We start from the raw sequence: 18,960 nt of genomic DNA on the forward strand, positions 1-18,960 counted from the left end.
GATGACTAAAGTGCCCTGGGCTGGAGGCAGGGCTGGGGTGACTGCAATATCAGGACCTCTTTCCCAAGAAACTTGATGAATTTCTCCCCCGTGGATGCTTCTTCTCTCTGCGTAGTAGTGTGATGGTGAAGGAAAAGTGTGCTGAAAATAAGACTACCAGCTCTGCCCACCAAACACGTGATCATGAGCAAGTCACTTAACCTCTCCAAACCTCAGGTTCTTCTTCTGCAAAAGGGGATAATAAATGCTCCCAGACAGTCCCATAAGGTTGTTGTGAGGATTAAATGACATGATTGGTATGAAGAGTTAAAACAGTGCCTGACTCTGAGTCAACATGAAGTCATGTTAGATACTATTTCCTCTTTGGAGTCTGCCATTTTCCCCTCTCCCCTGAGACTCTGTCCCATCTACCCTGCTGGGACAGTGCCTTGTGCCCTGAGTTGCTCCTCTCTTTACTATGAAAAATGAGCCCCAGTTACAAATCCACAGAAAGCTTAATGTGTTGCCCCCAGGAATATTTATATGTAATAGGAGGGTGGGACTTTAGCTATAAGGAATTATCTTATATTATTATTGATCTGCAGGTGGGAAAGGTTTGTTTGCATCATGCAGGAGAGTAGTGAAGAGTAGGGGAGGAAGTAGGCCAGGGCCTCATAACTTGGACATTGATTTTAGGATAAGAAGTACACATGTGAGACGTTTTATAAGTAGTCAAGAAGAAGAACAGGAGAGATGACCCCACAAAGTTTTTCAGAAAAAAACAGAGTTGAAGGGGACCCTGTGTAGCCAGATAGAAGCCAAGAGGCCAAGATACTGCTTGGAGCACTCACTATGCATAGCCACCTTGCCCTGGGATGGGTCTACAGCCTCTGCAGTCCTTGGTAAGGGATGGCTGAGCTGAGTTGGCTTTCACTTCCCTGTGCTTTTCATATATCCATGAGTATAGGCAACTGGAAGATGCCTTGATCTTTACAATTTTCTGGGATCAACACAGCCACATCTATTATCTCTTTGTCCTTCCTCACCTCCTTTGCATCTCTTTGTACACATTCATACACACATGTCCCCCTTTCCAGGTTTGAAAAAAATGGAATAGACAAAACATAAGCTCTAGGGACCACAGGCATACAGGTGAAGCAAGCCAGGTGCAATCATGTGTGCCCTTGGGTAATGGTAAGATTCACCATCAAAGTTCCCACCTTTTTTGCTCTCTGAAAACAATCAGCGTTCTTGCAGGTACATGGTGAAAATACCACTCCTTTCTACCTCATACTCAGGCCACGTTGAGCCTGTGGCTGGCCATGCAGCCTTGAAAAAGACAAATGACTCGATGGGACTGAAGTAGAATGAGGGAAGCCAGGCACTCCAGAGCTGTCACATTACCCTCTGACAATTGTGATGGCTTCCCTGCAGTGAGGGAATGCCCCCTACCCACCAAGGATGTAGCCCATGGAGGGCTCAAGTTCCTGGATGAAGGGCCTTGGACTCTTTCAACTAACTTTATGCAGCACAAAGCTCAGCCCATTTCTGTGTAGCTCTGGGCATTTAACAAATGCTTTTAATGATGATGATGCAACCCTTTCAGCTTAGATCTGTCAGGGTCCCCTGAGAAACATATATTATCTGAAGCTCTCCTTTTTGCTTAATTACATTGTACTAATGTTCTTTTTCCACTAGATTTCTCCTCCCCCAATTCTCCCACCCAAACCCGGCTTCACTGTGGGTTGGATTTACATAAAAGACCAGCACATTATAATTGTGATGATTGATCACTGAAGTTTCCTTGGGTTCAGATTGTTTCCTAATGTGGGTCATTTTTCATCATAAAGAGTAGGCTGATAATGATGTCATTTCCATTGCTTGAATTTTGAGGCAGTGGCCACATATCACAGAGTTTAAATGACTGTCTATAGGGCAGCGAAATCATGTCGTTATCAGTTTAAAGCAGTTGCTGCTTTACTCCTGGGGACAAAACAAGAATTGGAGGCTCTAAAACTCATCAAACAAGAGCAGGATGCCAGGAATACAAATCTGTACCTGGGTCTGGGAAAGGGAGAGAGGCAAGAAGGGAGGTGGTGAAGCAAACCTGTTTTTGTGTGAGGCTGTGTGGTGAATATCAGATAAAAATGACAAAGTCATACTTGATAGAAAATAAGTTGTATTGCTGATCACTGGATACCTTAGATATGCTCTCCCACAATTCTTTAACTGTGATCCCACGGCAAGATTAACGAGCAAGAACTGAAATCACTTATGAAGCAGAGCTTTGGACTAAAACCCATCTGCCAGATAAGCCAATAAATGTGCCTCTCTTTGAGTATTGGCACTGGGATGGAGCTGGAATATGACCCTAATTTTTTGTGTGTGAAGTATGGATATGAAATGAAATGATGTTACATGGAGGGCGGGGAAAAAGGGGTTAAAACAAATAGCTGTGTTGTGAAAATCCCAAGGATTGAATGTCCTAAATCACTGCAAGTGATTTGCTGCCTGAGACATTCTGTTTTCTGCCATTTGCCTCTAGCCCCTTGCCCATGGGCACGTCTTTCTGAAACCCTATAGGATGTCCTAGGAATGTTAAAAGTTTATAGCTCAGCCCCAATCCTGTTTCTACAGCCTTTCTCATTCAGCACATGCCCCCACAACTTCTTATTGAAAATTTTCTAACTTAGAGAAAAATTTCAGGAAAAGTAGCATGAACACCCTTATGCTACTCACCTGTATACACTAATTGTTCATATTGTCCCAAATTTGATTTATCTCTCTATATACATATGCACATGTATTTTTTATTTAATCATTTGAGAATTATTTGCTTTAGCTTTACCTGCTTCATGACACTTCACACCTACATACTTAAGTGAGTATCTCAAAAGAACAAAAAGATTCTCCTCATTTCCACAATATAATTATCATGGTCAAGAAATTTAACATTGATACAATACCATTCTCTAGTATACAGCCTTTTTTAAAGTTCTTCAATTGCCCCTACACAATCTCATGTAGCTGACTAAATACACACACATACACACACACACACACACACACACACACCACTCCAGGGTTTAATCAAAAATCTCACATTGCATTTAGTTGACATGTCTGCTTTGTTGTTTGTTTTTTGTTTTGTCTCATGGTATTGAATTGGTCTTAGCAGTATCAGTATAAACTAATTTTTTTTCAAAAATTTATTTCTTAGTATGATGGAGATATGTCAAGAGGACACAGGACTGGGACCCAGCTTGAAGAGCTTCCCACTGGCAAAACTGTGACAATTTGAGCACCAAAATGACAAATGACAGAAATGGTTATAATACATTCATGGTAAAAAGGAATATATTCTGATATTTAAAAAAATGAAAGTGGGAAGAAGAAGAGAAAGCTCTTCTTTACAGAAGAATAGAAACTAATAGATGAGGAAGAAATTTAGAAATAGAAAATTGCCATTTGTAGTCATCATAGTGACAATTAACTCAGGCAAGAATCATCATCTCCTAGTTCACATTTGCACCTTTTCTGTCCTTCAGTGAGAACCTAGGTTCCCAAAAAATCTCAATACTGTCACTCATTTGCTCAGTCCTATGGTACACACCAACTTATTAAGTAAAATTCAAGATTTCTTTACTAATTTTTTTTCTTAGAAAATATTATGTTGCGGAATACAGTCAGAATACTCTGTTCAATAGTAACAGAGTAATTTTTCTAATGTGTGATTTTTATCTATTTGATATAAATTTAGTTTCTTTTTTCTGTTTTGAATTCAATTTTCATCTCTTTTACATCCTTGCTGATTTAATCTTACTTTTTAGAAATGTAAACCCTTACCATGATTTAAAGATCAAAACCAAATCAAAAGGTAACTCAGAGAAGTCCAATCTTCTTACCTACCCCATGTACTTGGTTCCCATAGACCTCTGTAGATAACAACGTTCATTATTTTCTGGCTTACTTTTCCTGTGTTTCCTTTTGCAAAAATAAGCAAATTCACTGACAATTTTTTAAGCCATTATTTGTGTCCCTTTTGTAATAATTGCTTTGCAATTTTGGAAAAATATATGAGAAAATTCCAAAAGATGAATTCAACCCAAGAACATTCCTTCCTACTTCCTGCTTTGAGTTAGAGGAAGAATCTTTGTTGCCCTTGCAAACATCAGAAAAAGGGAACAGTAGGGAACAGGGAGGATGATGAAGGCCAAACCCAGTCATATGACTTAGGGGGCTAAGCACCATCAATTCCCTCAAAATATGTATTTTTTGTCTCAGTAACAAATGAGAAAGCAACTAACTTGCACCACTTCTGATTCTCTTGGTTGATATGATAAAATTAATCAGCCCAGCCATAGTGCTTCTAAGACTCAGAATGAATCTAGTCAAATTGCTCTGTAGCCCTTGGGATAAATCCCAAACTTGCAAAGCCCTCAGTAGGCTGTCCTCCCCAGCCTCACTTGGCGCACAAGTATGAGACACGCAAACACACGTACACGCACACACACACACACACTACTGAGTCCCACGTACTGGGTTCTTTTCTCACCCTGTGCTGTTTGCTTTGCTTACACTGACCCCAACATTTGAAATGCTCTTCCCACCATGGACTAGGAAGTCTGCTGTATGGGTTTCACCTTGATCAACCCCTGAGGGAAGATTGTTTTCTGAGCTCCAGGGAAGCTTCTTATTTTTCAGTTTCCCATGTCTGAAACTTGGGTGTTGGGTTTGTAACAGACCTTCTGTGATTGTAACTTCTTGGAAAGACATGACAGGAAACTGGGTTTTCGAGTTTTACTTTCCAGCCAAGGAGGTAGAGGAAAGCTTATTGCTGTTACAGAACTTAGGACCCAGTGGCTTCTTTGGCCCCAGCCTATGGGTCCTGCATGGTGGTGTATCCCTGACACACACCCCCACCCATGGAGGACTACTGCCCCCCACCCAGTGCCTTTCCTGCCTCAGGCCACCCACGTTTCCAACTCTGCAATCTGATGGCTCTGCTTCACTTCTCCTTCCATTTTTTGTATTTTCAACCAGGCTAGTAAATTACCAATCTCCTAAGGGATCTGTTCACTTGACTGCTCTTCTTGCATTTCTATTTCCTAGACCCTACATCAGATCCTACATGGCACTATAATAACGCCATAAATCCTGATATTTAATCTTGGTCTTGTTCCTTCTATTTTCCTCAACTCCATCCTTCCACTTGAAGAGAAGCTATAATAATACAGCAGTGATTTTCAGGTTTTATTGTGAAAAAGAATCACCTGAGAGAATCCTGACTCAGTAGGTCATGGATGGAGCACTAAAATTTGCATTTCAAGCATGTAACTCAGGTACGTCCAGGACCACTTTAAGAAATGCAATTAAGTAGGCAGTCTGGGTACTTTCTATCACCCTTCATCCTAATTGGACCCTGTGAGTGCTAGAGATACTCTTTCTCCTAATTATCCAAAATGATCATCCACGAGACATCAGGAGTAATTCCCAAGAAAAACTGCCCTCATCTGTTTCCCACAGGAACTACAGCCCTAAGACACTTCTGTTAAATTTATCTTTGAACTGTGAATAATAATTGCTTTATTTTCCACTCAAATAATGGACATTATTATGCTGCTTACTCATACTATGTTTATTCCCATCAATGTAATTTTTATTAGAATAAAATAATAATGCTTATCTGTATATTTCATTTGTAAAGGTATTTAGATAGTATACATACTTAGAATTCTCTTTCCATCACCCGACTTGTAGAAAACAATTCCACTAACACCTGGGTAATCACATAATACTTTCCTCAAAACATAATAAAATTAAATAGGGTTTGACATCTATGAAGCTGGACAAATTAGTGAGAATTACTACTCCCTGGCAGATGAATGGCTCATAGGAGCGGTAGAAGGTGTCATGTCCATTCATACACAGAGTGCAGATGGAGGAGGCTACACAGAGCCAAGTCCCATTATGGCACATGATGGCTGGGCTGGGGTGGGGTGGGGCTGTGGGACTGTTTTCCTCTGGCGCTTGGGACATGGGCATGCTTGTCTTCCCTTCTGAGGGTGTCAGTGGCTAGTTTGGCCAAAAATGCATGTAGGCTTACCTGTAAATGTTTTTTTAATGAGTCCTAAATCAGAAGAGATTCTAAAGAGGAAGCTAAGGAATGCCAGATCACCCTGAGCATTTGGAAAGAGAAAGGAGAGTGCGTGGCACAAACAGGGATGAGACCTTTCCACCCTGGCCTGGCCCATCTCCCTAATAGTAGTGGCTGTGTGCGAGGCTCTGAGGGATTTTTGCTGGATTCCTCCTCCTGCTCTGCCACTGACCAGTCGTGATTTGGGACAACATACGTAGTCTCTGCAAGCCTTTCCTGTCTACTTCAAGAGAGATACTTTCAACTCATATGACTGCAGTAATGACTGACTGAGCTAATAAAATATACATTTGATAAACATTACCTTTTTTTTAATTGTAGTAAAATATATAAAACAAAATTTACCATTTTAGCCACTTTTAAGGGTATAGTTAAATGGCACTAAATACATTCCCATTGTTGTGTAACCATCATTACTATCCATCTCCAGAATGTATTCATCATCCCAAATTGAAACTCTATTGTTTTTTTAATCCATTAACTGGTTTTGGTCATATTTATAAACTTCTTAGTATGGTAACTAACACGTTAACCCTGAGTGTAACATCAGCGATCATGGACCCCATTTTAGCTTTTAAATTTCATTTTTTAGCAGTTTTATTTGTAGAAATTGATATTTTATTACTTTGACTCTTTTTTAGAAGTCTTAGAAATCCAAAGAAAAAAGAGAAAATTTACTTTTTAAAAAATAGAATAAAAGAGAATATAACTCATTCTATCTTGTAATTTCTATAAATCTAAGATATGAGATCTTACTGATTTTATTCTTCCTATATTTAAACATTTTGCTAGTCATTTTAGGCATTATTTGATTATTCCTTGCCAACTATTGCCAACTATACTTAAAAATTCTAAAATAATGTGAAATGGAAAAATGATAGAGTTTCCTAGAAGGTTGAAATAAAGCATAACTCTTGTGTCATCTTTCAGTTTTCCTATTGTCCCCAAGTGTTGTAACATCATTCAAGAAGGTTTAAAAGAAGACTGGAGACACCATCTTTGTGGTTTCTTTTCATCTTTCGGTGAACACAGTTGAGCAATCATAATTTTTGTTTTCCACCAATAATAAGGAAACATAAGGAAATTTATAGAAGATGTTTCAAAATTATTAGACAAATCATAAGATTAATACAAAGAGACCTCATATAAGGAAAATCTCAGACTATGAGTTTTCAGGTGACAATATCCTAGATGAACTTTCTAAGTCTAGAATCAATGAGTGAACTCTATATTTCTAAGAACAAAAATAAAATATGTTGCATTCAATGAGTTAGTCACTCAGTGGGATGGACTGTATCATGCAATGTTTTGTGATCAGAACCTGATCTATCCTGTCTTGCCAAAAAGACATGTGACAATATTGTCATGTGGTTGTGTACAAAATTTGCTTGATATGAGTCATAAGTAGACAAGGCAGGTGTATACAGAAAGGTGGATGAAAGAAAATAGATGATGTGGAAACCAAAAAATCGAATTAATCATTCTAATTGATGTTTATAAATCTAAACATGAAAACGTTTTGCAATTATAGAACAAAGAAGATATATGTCTTCTTTTAAACAAATTATGAGCTATCAAAGTTTTTAAAAGTGTTATGTTTTGATGATGTAACTGCAAGAAGATAAAATCAGAAGTAATGATAAGTTAAACCTTTTAGAGACATATTTGAAATCTGGAATCAGTACTGTACTTATAAGATGGATATGTTCCAGAATCACACATAACAGTTGATGACCAGTTAGTGGCACTCAAAGGAAATTGCCCATTTTAGGTATCTATGCCTTCTAAACCAGCAAAATATGAAGTAAAAAACTGTAGTTTTCTATACTTAAATTTTAATTAAAAATTCTCATAAAGTTGTTTTTCACAATATCTCTGGTTTTATTTCTATAAATTATTCATAAAATGACTCAGAAGTATAAAAACATAAAAAAGGGTCCATTGGACACAAATGGTAAATGCTGAGAACTATTCTTGGCATACCAAGGATTAAGTACTCAATAAAATTGTGTCATTATTATCACTAACACCCTCATCAGAGTCCACAAAGTTTTATCAGGTCCTAGATTTATTCTAACAAAGAAACCACATCCTGTGTTCCATGCAACAATAAGGACTCTTAAGCACCAGTAGGTTTGAGGTATCCTGTTACCACCCCCAGAAAAGAAAGGAGCCCAGCAAGCCTTCCCACTGCAGCATGCAAAAGGCAGATGTATGGGCCTGATGTGGTCAGTCACAAGGTGAGCCTTCTTCCTGGAGTGCGTTAGAGACACAGGGCACAGTCTGCCACATGTATCACTGACCACTCTCCCTGCCCACAACCCACTTCCTCTGATCCACATGGGGCTGGGCAGCCATTAAAAGACTGGGTAATACACCCTCCATATCTTTAAAAAGCTCAACTGCTTAAAAAGAGAAAAAGAAAAATTTGTAGCCCACATGGTTCCTTTATCCCTTCTGATGAAAGGCTTTGATTTTGAAAGACGAAAGAGACTATAGGAAGTGACCATCTGACTGAAGGAAGGAATGCCCATAAAAAAATCCTACAATTGAATACAAAATTAACTTCTAGGGGGTCAAATACAGAAAAATAGTAAAATAGATATTTTGCTACTAACTCTGAAGAAGAAGACCTAAGAAAGTGGTAAAGAAGAAAACTGAGAGCTTCAGATTTCTATGTATCAATTAAAAAATACATTTGATTTTTTAAATTAGTAAATGTTACCTCCTGGGTTTGTCCAATCCAAGAGAGAACTGCCCAGCCACAAGAGTGATCCTCCAATGGAGAGAAAAATGGCCACAAGACAGTAGTTGGTCCCCATGTAGGCAGATATTCAAGTAGTGGCCAAACAACCACCTGAAAAGTATGCTGCAAATGCTATTTCTAAGCTGTGAGAGAGAAAAACTATATTTCCTTAAGGTCTCTTACGTCTCTACTCAAGATAACATAATAGTTAAAACAAAAGGTCTTGGAATCAGAGTGTCTCGGTTCAAATCCTAGCCCAGTCTTCACCAAGGGAGACTAACCTGACTAAACCTAACTTTGGTCATTTGTAAAACAGTGGGCGGGTGAGGGCCCATGATGGCAGTGGTACCCTACTGAGTAGGATATCTTCTGTTTGCCCAACAGATGCCCTTACACCCTTCACTGTTCTTTCTGCCCCGGGAAACACCTGAATGAAATTCCTCAGCAGGCTCCCTTGTTGAGTCCAACAGCCTCCTGCCCCAGTGAGAGTTTAGAGGAAGAGAGAGTTGAGGACAGGCTATTGATGCCCTGTGGATTCTATCTGACTGGCTGTGTCCTTCAGCTGAAGGTCACTGCAGCACTCTCTCCTTCTGCATTCTGGAAACTCCTCTCTTCCCTCAACCTTTCAGGCCTGGAGGTGGTAACTGCTCCTTTGTTGCTAGCCTCAGGACTCTGCACTATCTCTTATGAATCTTTACCACTGCTCTAGCTCTATGAACAGTCCATTTACTAAACCCTCTCCCAATTATCTCAGTTGCAGTATGCATCTGTCCTTTGCTGGGACCCTGACTCTACCTCAGGGATTGTTGAGAGGATTAAACATGGTATTGCACATAAAGTACCTGGCACTGAGTAAGCCGTCATTACAGTGATATTTTTATCCTGCTTTCTCTAGTCTCTCACATTCCTCTTTTCCACCCATGGTCAACCCTTCTAGTCAGGTCCTCATCTGATTCTTTAACACAGGAATCAGCAACTTTTTCTTTAAAGGACGAGACAGTAAATATTTTAGGCTTTGTGGGCTACGTAGTCTCTGTTGCAACACGTAAATGAATGAGCATGGCTATGTTCCAATAACATTTTCTTTATGAACACTGAAGTTTGAATTTCATATCATTTTCATGAGTCATGAAATATTATTCTTTTTTTGATTATTTTTCAACCATTTGAAAATGTAAAAACCATTCTTAGCTCACAAGTCATACAGAATCAGATGATGGGCAGAACTTGGCCTACAGGCCATAGTTTACCAACCCCTGCTTTCACAGAGTTCTAAGATTTAGCATTTCTGCTGTGCCAGAGAGCTTTTATGCCCCAAATTATGATTCTATGTTTTTTCTATTTTCCTTTTCCGTTTTTAATAAGACTCTATGAATGTATTATTGGAAGCCAAAGCTCGCTTGCTCTTTCCCATAATCTTTGCCAATTGGCTTTCAAAATCCTTTGCCATAGCACATTCAAACCACTCCCCTCCACAGCACCTTCCAGGGGCAATGTCCTTGAAGCTGTTCCCACACTAGAAACCCATTCTAGCACTTTTCATCTAGGAAAAGGCACATCCAGGACTAGCCCAGTGTGATTCATTCCATGGAAATAATATTAGAACCCTGGTATACTTGGGCAAAGCCTGGCCTGGGCAATGTTGGGAAAAAGATGAGGTTTGTCTTTGCAAGACTGCATCTGATCATGTCTGCTCTGGACTTTATACATCCAGGGCATTTACCAGCCTTGTGATTACTCCCTCCTTCCTCCCTTTCTCAGAATATCAAACTGAACAATCTGTGCAGAAGTGCTGGTAAATGCTAAGGTGTTTTACCTATTCCAACAGACAAACCATGACATATACAGCCAAAGAGAGTCTCGAACTTTAAGAAGCCTTTGCAAAATTATTACCTACCTAAAGGAGTTGTCCTCAATCCTGGCTACATGTTAGAATCATCTTTTCCAGCACTTTAAAATGCTGATGAGCAGAACCCACCCTACAAAGATTAAAGTTTTACCTGCAGTTTTTAAAAACTACCCAGGTGATTTGAGGTCAGAGTTAGGGTTGAGAGTCATGGATTTAGAGGAATGGCAAAGGAGATATTTTCAGACAGTTGAAGAAAGTCAGGGTGCATCCATTCAAATCATGATTCCTTACAATTTTCTTACTCTCCCATGCAATGCTTCAGAAAAGAAGGCAATTGGGAAAATATGATGAAAATGAACATTATTATATATCTAGTTTGTGTTTGGATTTAACTGATTATTTTTCAGTTATTTCTTTATTCATCCAGCATCATTTATTAAGCTCCCACTTTGTGCCAGGCACTCTGCTAAACACTGCAGATACAAAGATGAAGATAGGCATGATCTCCGCGTTCATGGAGCTTACATTCTTATGGGTAGAAAGAGCAGGGGAATTGAATGACTAATTATACAATTATTATTTAATGACAATTGTGGGAAGTCTTACAAAGTTCAAAATGCACCTTCCAGGGGGATCTCATGTAACTGAAGGAGATCCATGAAGGCTTCCTTGAGGGAGTGATGCTCTGCCTGAGCTCTGAAGCATGAATAAGAATTAACTAGACAAAGAACGGGGAAGTCAGTGGAACTACATGTGCCAAGGCCCTGCATTGAGTGCATAGGAGCTTGAAGCTTTTGAAGAACTGAAAGAAGGCAGTGTGGGTGAAATTCAGAGAACCAGGGGAGAATGGTAGGATGAGTGAGGATCAGGTCAGGCAGGGCCTTGGACACCCTATTAAGATATAATATCTTATCTCATCTGTTCTTCATTAATATCCTCATTTTACAGACTCTGCACAATTTGATATACTCAAGGTTCCATCTGTAATCCTAGCACTCTGGGAGGCCGAGGTGGGCGGATTGTTTGAGCTCAGGAGTTCGAGACCAGCCTGAGCAAGAGTGAGACCCCTCTCTACTAAAAATAGAAAGAAATTATGTGGATAGCTAAAAAAATATATACAGAAAAATTAGCCAGGCATGGTGGCACATGCCTGTAGTCCTAGCTACTCGGGAGGCTGAGGCAGGAGGATTGCTTGAGCCCAGGAGTTTGAGCTAGGCTGACACCACGGCACTCTAGCCCATGCAACAGAGTGACACTCTATCTCACAAAAAAAAGAGGGGGGGTTCCATCACTGGAAAGAAGTAAGGCCAACACTCAAATCTACTTCTGTGTAACTCCATAGTCCGTGTCCTTTTTGTGGCCCTGTTTGTCTCTTTTTGTAGTTCCCATCAGCTTCAGGGGTGAGATGTTTTACCAGAAACAGAAATTTGATCATCAACCAAATTTGGGTTTCTACATAGAATCTCTCTGCACAGAAATAGCATATCTATGGTTATATATTTATAGGGAAGAACAAAAGAAACAAACTATAAAGGATCAAAAATACTAACTTTAGGGAAACTGACCTTCCTGTATGAAGGAGAAGGTTTGCCTGCACCTCTTACCCAGTCCCTTGAATAATTCAAAAGGGCTCCTATGGCTGGACCCTAGTATAGGTCAATCAGATAAAGTCATTCATTATTTATTTATCTGGTATGTATTGAGCAGTTTACATGCCAAGCACTAAAGACATAGATGAAAATACAAGATCCTGACACTCAGGGAACTTAGTCTTTTCTAGAAGAGAGTAGAGAAGCAATTTCTTTAGCCAAATTCAAAATAAGAAATTCCTAAAGATTAATAGGAGATTAGAGAAAAGAGTAGTAATATTTTATACCTAATATTTATATCTATCAGAGTTAACCTCTTTCTGTTCCACTCTGTCATCCCAATGTTTTTCAAAAATAACCACTTAAAAATAGCAAGATCAATAAAAATCTCTAGTTTTAGGTAGCTAGGGAATACCACATTATGAATAAAATTTAAGCAGTGGGCTAGGACATTCTGGAACATGATCAATGAGGGAAAATTGTATAAATCTTCAAAAAAATTTTTCTGATCTTGTTCCAAAATCAACAATGTACAAGAGATTGATCCAATCCTATTCCAGATGGTTTGAGGAAATCTGAGCTGAGTCCTTGAAGTAATGGTTAGTATAAGAGATATAAAATGAGCAAACAGAAAAATTCATTTAAATCCTAAAACTGAAAAATCTTCAGCAGATGGTATGGATCATAGATAGTTAAATGTCTGACAAAGGCAGTAATGATTAATTTTTATCAGCAACAGAGAGAGAGACAAGGAGATCAAATTATAGGAAATACAGTATTGATTTTTAAAAATAGAAGTAAGATTGATTCTGGCCAGTACCTCAAGTAAACTTTGATCCCTGTTAAAACATCCAGTTTGACTCTGACAATCCAGGAAACACCTCAGCAGACATTCCCAAGACCCTGAGGAGGTGGCAGGAAAAGAAGTGTCCATCTTCCCATTGTTCTCCAGAAATGCCCAAGGGGCAGTCAACAGTGTGCTCAGAGCACTCCCACCCCAACACCCTGGAGAACCAGGACACCAGCCCCTCAGTGAAATTTTCAACTTTCTCTCAGCTCCAACTCATGGTAGGAGAGACAGCTGAGTGGGAAGCCTCTGCTAAGCTCCACACATCAATATTGTGGCCACCAACAGCACACTGCAGTTGTGTGTGTGTGTGTGAGAGAGAGAGATCATCAGCTATCCTAATTTCTATCTTAGGAATGATTTCCTCTGCCCTTCATTCCAGCTAGAACTTGGCAAAAGAAAATAAGAAACTCTAATCATCACAGCACAGGACAGGCATCTTCCAATATGTTCCCCAAACTAAGATCCAGAATTCCTGCCTTGTCCTCTTTGGAGACCACTGAGTCAGAGCTGAGCCTAAGATCAGCTTTCTCTTTCTCCCTTTCAAGAACCCTCAAAAGCCATCATGCCTCACATTTCTTGCAGTCACCCTTCCCTCAAGTAAGATATTAAAATGGCAAGAGACCATAAGAACTTTGTTTTAAAGGAAAACAAATCCTTACCATATAACACTTTGTGCCAGCCCTGCCCCCACCAATTTATCTTACTAATATGACATCATATAAATCCCTTCCTCATCTTCCAACATTAGGAAGTTTAATTTGATCTGCCAATTGTGTCAGTTCCCTAGATTTGAGCATATTGTAACCATCTATTCATCATGTCTACTGTGATGAATGTACTGGCTGAGTTAGCTGCCTTTGAGGTGTAATTCTGTGTTCTAGACCCACTGCTCAAAATTTGGTGCCTGGATTAACAACAGCATCACCTGGGAGTTTGTTGGAGAAGCAGAATCCTGGGACCCCCTCCAGACCTGCTGAATCAAAACCTGCATTTTAATAGTATTCCCCAGGTGGTACTAACATACATTAAAGGGTGTTCTGTCTAAACGTAAGGCACTTATCACATCCCTGGAAACAGGTTGGCAGTAAGTTATTAAATGTTAACTATGTCACTAGAATGGGATCTTATAAAGAGACAGAGGGAAACTATAAGGATAGTGATTGTTACTGAACTTAACAGAATTTATGTTCCTTATATGAAGCACTTAGAGATGCAACAAGAGCACGTATATAAGTATTGTAAGTGCCAGAGGAGTTCAAAGAAAGGAGAGCTTGATGTGGGATTGCCAGGTAGTGGGGAGTATCACGGAGAAAGCTGGAACTGAACTGAGGATAAGTGGGTAGGAGCTTGTGAAAATATGACTACAAGGGAAAATTTCCAAATCTAAAACAGATGGTTGAGTTTTCAGGTAGCACTTACCAACCATATGAACTTTAATAAATCACTTATTTTGTGTGAGCATTAATAAAACCAGGAAGGTGATGTGGTAGAGTGGAAACAACAAGGTTTGGTGTCAGATGGGCCCGGCTCCAATTCAGCCAGACTATGTCACCTTGGAACAGTTATTTTCCCTTGCTAAGCCTCATTATCCTACCAAAAAAAATGAGAATAATACCTGACGATTAAATAAGAGAGGGATACAAAGTTCCTAGTATAGTGTCTGTAGTGTAACAGATGGTCACCCAATATTAGTTTTCCTTTCTCTTCCCTTCCCTCTGGCAAAGAGTTGTGCCTAGACAAATGTTAACTAACTCTGGATCTGTGTTGGCAAGAGCAATCCATATTAGGAAAGACCTTGACCGGGCGCGGTGGCTCACACCTGTAATCCTAGCACTCTGGGAGGCCAAGGCAGGTGGATCTTCTGAGCTCAGGAGTTTGAGACCAGCCTCAGCAAGAGCGAGACCCCGTCTCTACTAAAAATAGAAAGAAATTATCTGGCCAACTAAAAATATATATAGAAAAAATTAGCCGGGCATGGTGGCACATGCCTGTAGTCCCAGCTACTCGGGAGGCTGAGGCAGTAGGATCGCTTAAGCCCAGGAGTTTGAGGTTGCTGTGAGCTAGGCTAATGCCACGGCACTCACTCTAGCCTGGGCAACACAGCGAGATTCTGTCTCAAAAAAAAAAAAAGAAAAAAAAGACAGACTTGAGGAGTCCAGGTTTGATGTGGCAGGAAGTAGGTCACCATGCAAAGGTCAAAATGGTATTTTAGGAAGACCAGCCTAGCAGTGGTGTTCAGAATGGACTAAGAGGCAGGTGATGGCTAGTGGTAAACTGGCATGCTCACTGAAAAGAGGACTGCATAAAGGACTCTGGTAGGCTTTTGCGGCACACTTGACCACATCTGTGTTAGTCGTTTGTCCCTTTGTTCTCAGCTCTGCTCTCTGTACTTCTCCTGCTCTAACCAGTGTATCTGGGAACTGGAGTTCTTGCCAAGTGGCTCCCAGGTAGGATTAGCCAATGGGAGGCTAGCAGGCTTGATGGTGGGAGGAGGGGAGAAGCTAAGATTTTTATCCTGTCCTCTCCCTGCCTAGGTGGCATCTTACGCAGTGCTATTTCTTCTGGAAGCCTCCAACTCCAACAGACAACCCATTCCTCTGTGCTCCCAGCTCCCAGCTCTGCCCAGTTAGCCCCAGCTCTAGGCTCTGACAATACCTCCTCTTCCTGTGCTCCGTCCATCCTAGGGGTTGGAGCAACTTCTAGCCATTGCCAACCTCTGGGGCACTTCACTCATCTCTTCTTTGGCTTCTCAGTTTCCTGTAACCAGTTTCCTGTATTGTATTTCCTCTATTGAAAGACCAAAACTGGTATATATTTCCTGACTAGACCTTAACTGACATGGCATTTAACTCAAAATACATCTCAGATTATTTTTGTATGATTACAGGGGTTTCTCAATCTTGGAAGATTACAAATAAAAGCTACACAGTGATTGATCTCCCACTGAAGAGTAGGAGAGGAATTGGGCTCAGAATTCTCCCATCAAAAAAATCACAGGTCCAGATTATTCTAATGCAGAATAATTATTAATCTGTGAATATAGTGGTGTCTATGAGCATGTCATTTAATTGAGTATTATCTGCATGGGTAATCTGAAAATGTGAATAACAAATGCAGAAATTAATTCCATAGACATTATTGGGAGGTATTACAAATACCCAAGTGGATAAGGAAATAATTTAAAAAAAAAAAAAAACTGGCAGTTATAGAAATATGGGCAGAATATGGTTGTGAAACTCATAAAATGCATAGCTAGATCAAACAGCAAAATTAGATATTTATTGCCTGAAAAATGTATGGTTGTATAGGTAGGAGGTCATCAGAAACACAGATACTCCATGGGTAGGAAAGAAAACAAAAAATGAACATAGTGAAGAAGAACCAAGAAGTAACAGTGCAAACTTAGATGTAATTTTAAAATATGATGGAAGAAAAGAGTCTGGTTATTTTGAGCTTTAAGTATAGATACCCTATGTTGTCGTCGTTTTAAATGATGTTTTCTCTCTCCAACCTCCAATCATTTCCCCCAATTTACACAGTATTAATTAAACTATACTTACAATGCCTTACCCAATTTTGCATACCTCAATAACAAAAATATTAAGATTTGCAAGAACTCAGGGAAATTAAATCTGAAAGATAATGAGCTGGAGAACATGACTGATAAAGGAAGTTAAAAGAGCCAGATTGGCTAAGCAATCATACTTCTAGCACAGACCCAAAGAAAATCATGCATATTATGTGGGACAAACAAATTCTAATTAAATAATAGATTTCAGTGTTGACCTAATTAACTAATGTCCAGCTAGCTCTCATTTTTATGGGATAAATCCAGGCAAGTAAAATAAATTCTTGGAGATGAAACTATTCTTTCTAATAAGAAAAGTTACTTCCTTTTTCTCTGTGAAGCCCCAGACGGTCAGAAAACAAAATCCTAGTATATTATTTTTTGTTCAGTTTGAACCTTAAATATCACTTCTATAAGGATAATGTTGACTTCTAGGAGTTCACTGTATTTCTATGTGGTAAGGGTTTCCTTTTAGAAAAATAGGAGTTCAAAAGGACAAGAACTCTCAACTCTGAAGGATATAGCTACCAGTAAAATTACTCACTCCCAGGTAAATTATTAGGTGAAAGAAGAGTAAAGGATTAAAGTGAAATACTCAGAGCTCCTTGATAAACAGGGCTGTTAGAATCTAAGAATTCATGAGAAACCATTTTCAAATTTAGAAGGGGGTGGGAGAGAAGCAACTATAGTCAACTGTAATATAGTAAGGATCAGTCACATGATCTAATTACAGAAATGAAAGCAACCCAGGAATTATGTGGTCTATTCAAGCCTGCAAGGAGTACGAACAAAGAATATAATTATACATCAAGTCTGTTGATTAAACAATTACTATTTAAAGCAGATATAGATTTAAAATTAATTTGCTTCTGCATTCTGAGGATTTGGGGACTGAGATAAACAGTGTTTGAAGTTTAATTATCCATGTGTAAGATGAAGGGGTTCATTTCAATTTGGTTAGCTCTGCAGAGCGCTCTGGATGGTGTAAAAGGAAGACTCCAACTCCGCGGCAAGTCTCGGCACTGCTAACGTGGGTGATTAAACTGAGCAAGAAGGCTCGCTCAGCCTCATTCCCACAGACTGTGGTAATATCAGAGGAGGGATTTCGCAATTGCAAATTAATATTTAAATTAACACTAGTTTGAAGTTTACCTGGAGGGGGGACACACTATCTCCAAAAGAACAGAAGAAGGCCAACCAAACAGTCCCAGGCTCCAGAACAGTGAAATCTGGGGAGTGGAGACCTTCACGCATGTCTGAGCAAATAGGACACTTACCTGCCAGCTACCCTGAATGGAGTGATTCTTATCAGAGGCCACGTGTACAGTGTCCCAGGGCAGAACTGCAGGCCTGAGGGGTGGGCAGGGTGAAAGGGTGAATTGGAGTTGGAGTGAAAGACAATAAACAGAGACTACAAAATTCCAAAGTTAAAGTGTGATTGTTGAGATGCGTGGGACAGTGTCTGTGTTCACACACAGAGATCAAAACGCACAGGGACAGAATTCCCAGACCTCAAACCCAACTCACCAGCTCCCCTGACAGGGAGGTGTGCTCACGGCCTGGCTGTGCTCGGATGTCCTGGGAACAGGAGGGTGCCGCAAAGTGTCCTGGTTAAGAGAATGGACTTTAGAATGGGGAAAACTTGAGTTTAAATCCCGGCTCAAACACTTTTCGGCTTTGTGACCTGAGCAAAACATTTAGCTCTCTGAGTGCTCCCTATTTCCTCAGTGAAAAAACTTCCATTCCTTCCTCACTGGGTAGTTGTAAATATTAATTACAGTAATGAGGGCAAACCTAAGAGTGTCCTTTCCCTACTTAAAACCCCTCAGTGGCTCATCATTGCTTCGACCTGACCTGCGAGGCTGTGCAATGATGTGACACCCCCCCCACCCCCAGCATTGTCTCCACTCCAGCCTCACTGACCTTTGTTCAGTCCTCCATGCTCTCTCCTGCTTCACGGCCTCTCCCTGTGCTATTCCCTCTGCCTTGGAACACTTTTCCCTCCCCTCTTCACCCAGTTGACATCTCTTCATTCTTCAGGTCTCACTTCAAGTTGTCTTGGGTGGTAGTTTAAAAGCTCAGGCTCTGAAGACAGCATGTTGGGTTCAAAACCCAAACTCTACCACTTACTATATGTATTACTTTTGCCCAACTAAGATTCAGCTTCCTTCTCTGCAAAATGAGGATAAGTCCTAGTTCTCACATCATGGTGTTGCCATAAG

General features: G+C 39.9%; 1 long non-coding RNA gene across 1 annotated transcript in view; it reads right to left on the bottom strand.

The window, feature by feature from the left end:
* LOC123648207 overlaps positions 1 to 18,302 on the bottom strand; it is a 72,344-nt gene extending 54,042 nt beyond the window's left edge. Inside the window, exons 1-2 of the long non-coding RNA XR_006738523.1 lie at positions 18,266 to 18,302; positions 18,016 to 18,088 (exon numbers count right to left, since the gene is read on the bottom strand). This is a non-coding gene — a long non-coding RNA (uncharacterized LOC123648207). The remainder of the gene's footprint in view (positions 1 to 18,015; positions 18,089 to 18,265) is intronic.
* Positions 18,303 to 18,960: the final 658 nt, after the last annotated feature.

The sequence above is a fragment of the Lemur catta genome, chromosome 12, assembly GCF_020740605.2.
Source record: "Lemur catta isolate mLemCat1 chromosome 12, mLemCat1.pri, whole genome shotgun sequence".
NCBI classification, from domain to species: Eukaryota; Metazoa; Chordata; class Mammalia; order Primates; family Lemuridae; genus Lemur; species Lemur catta.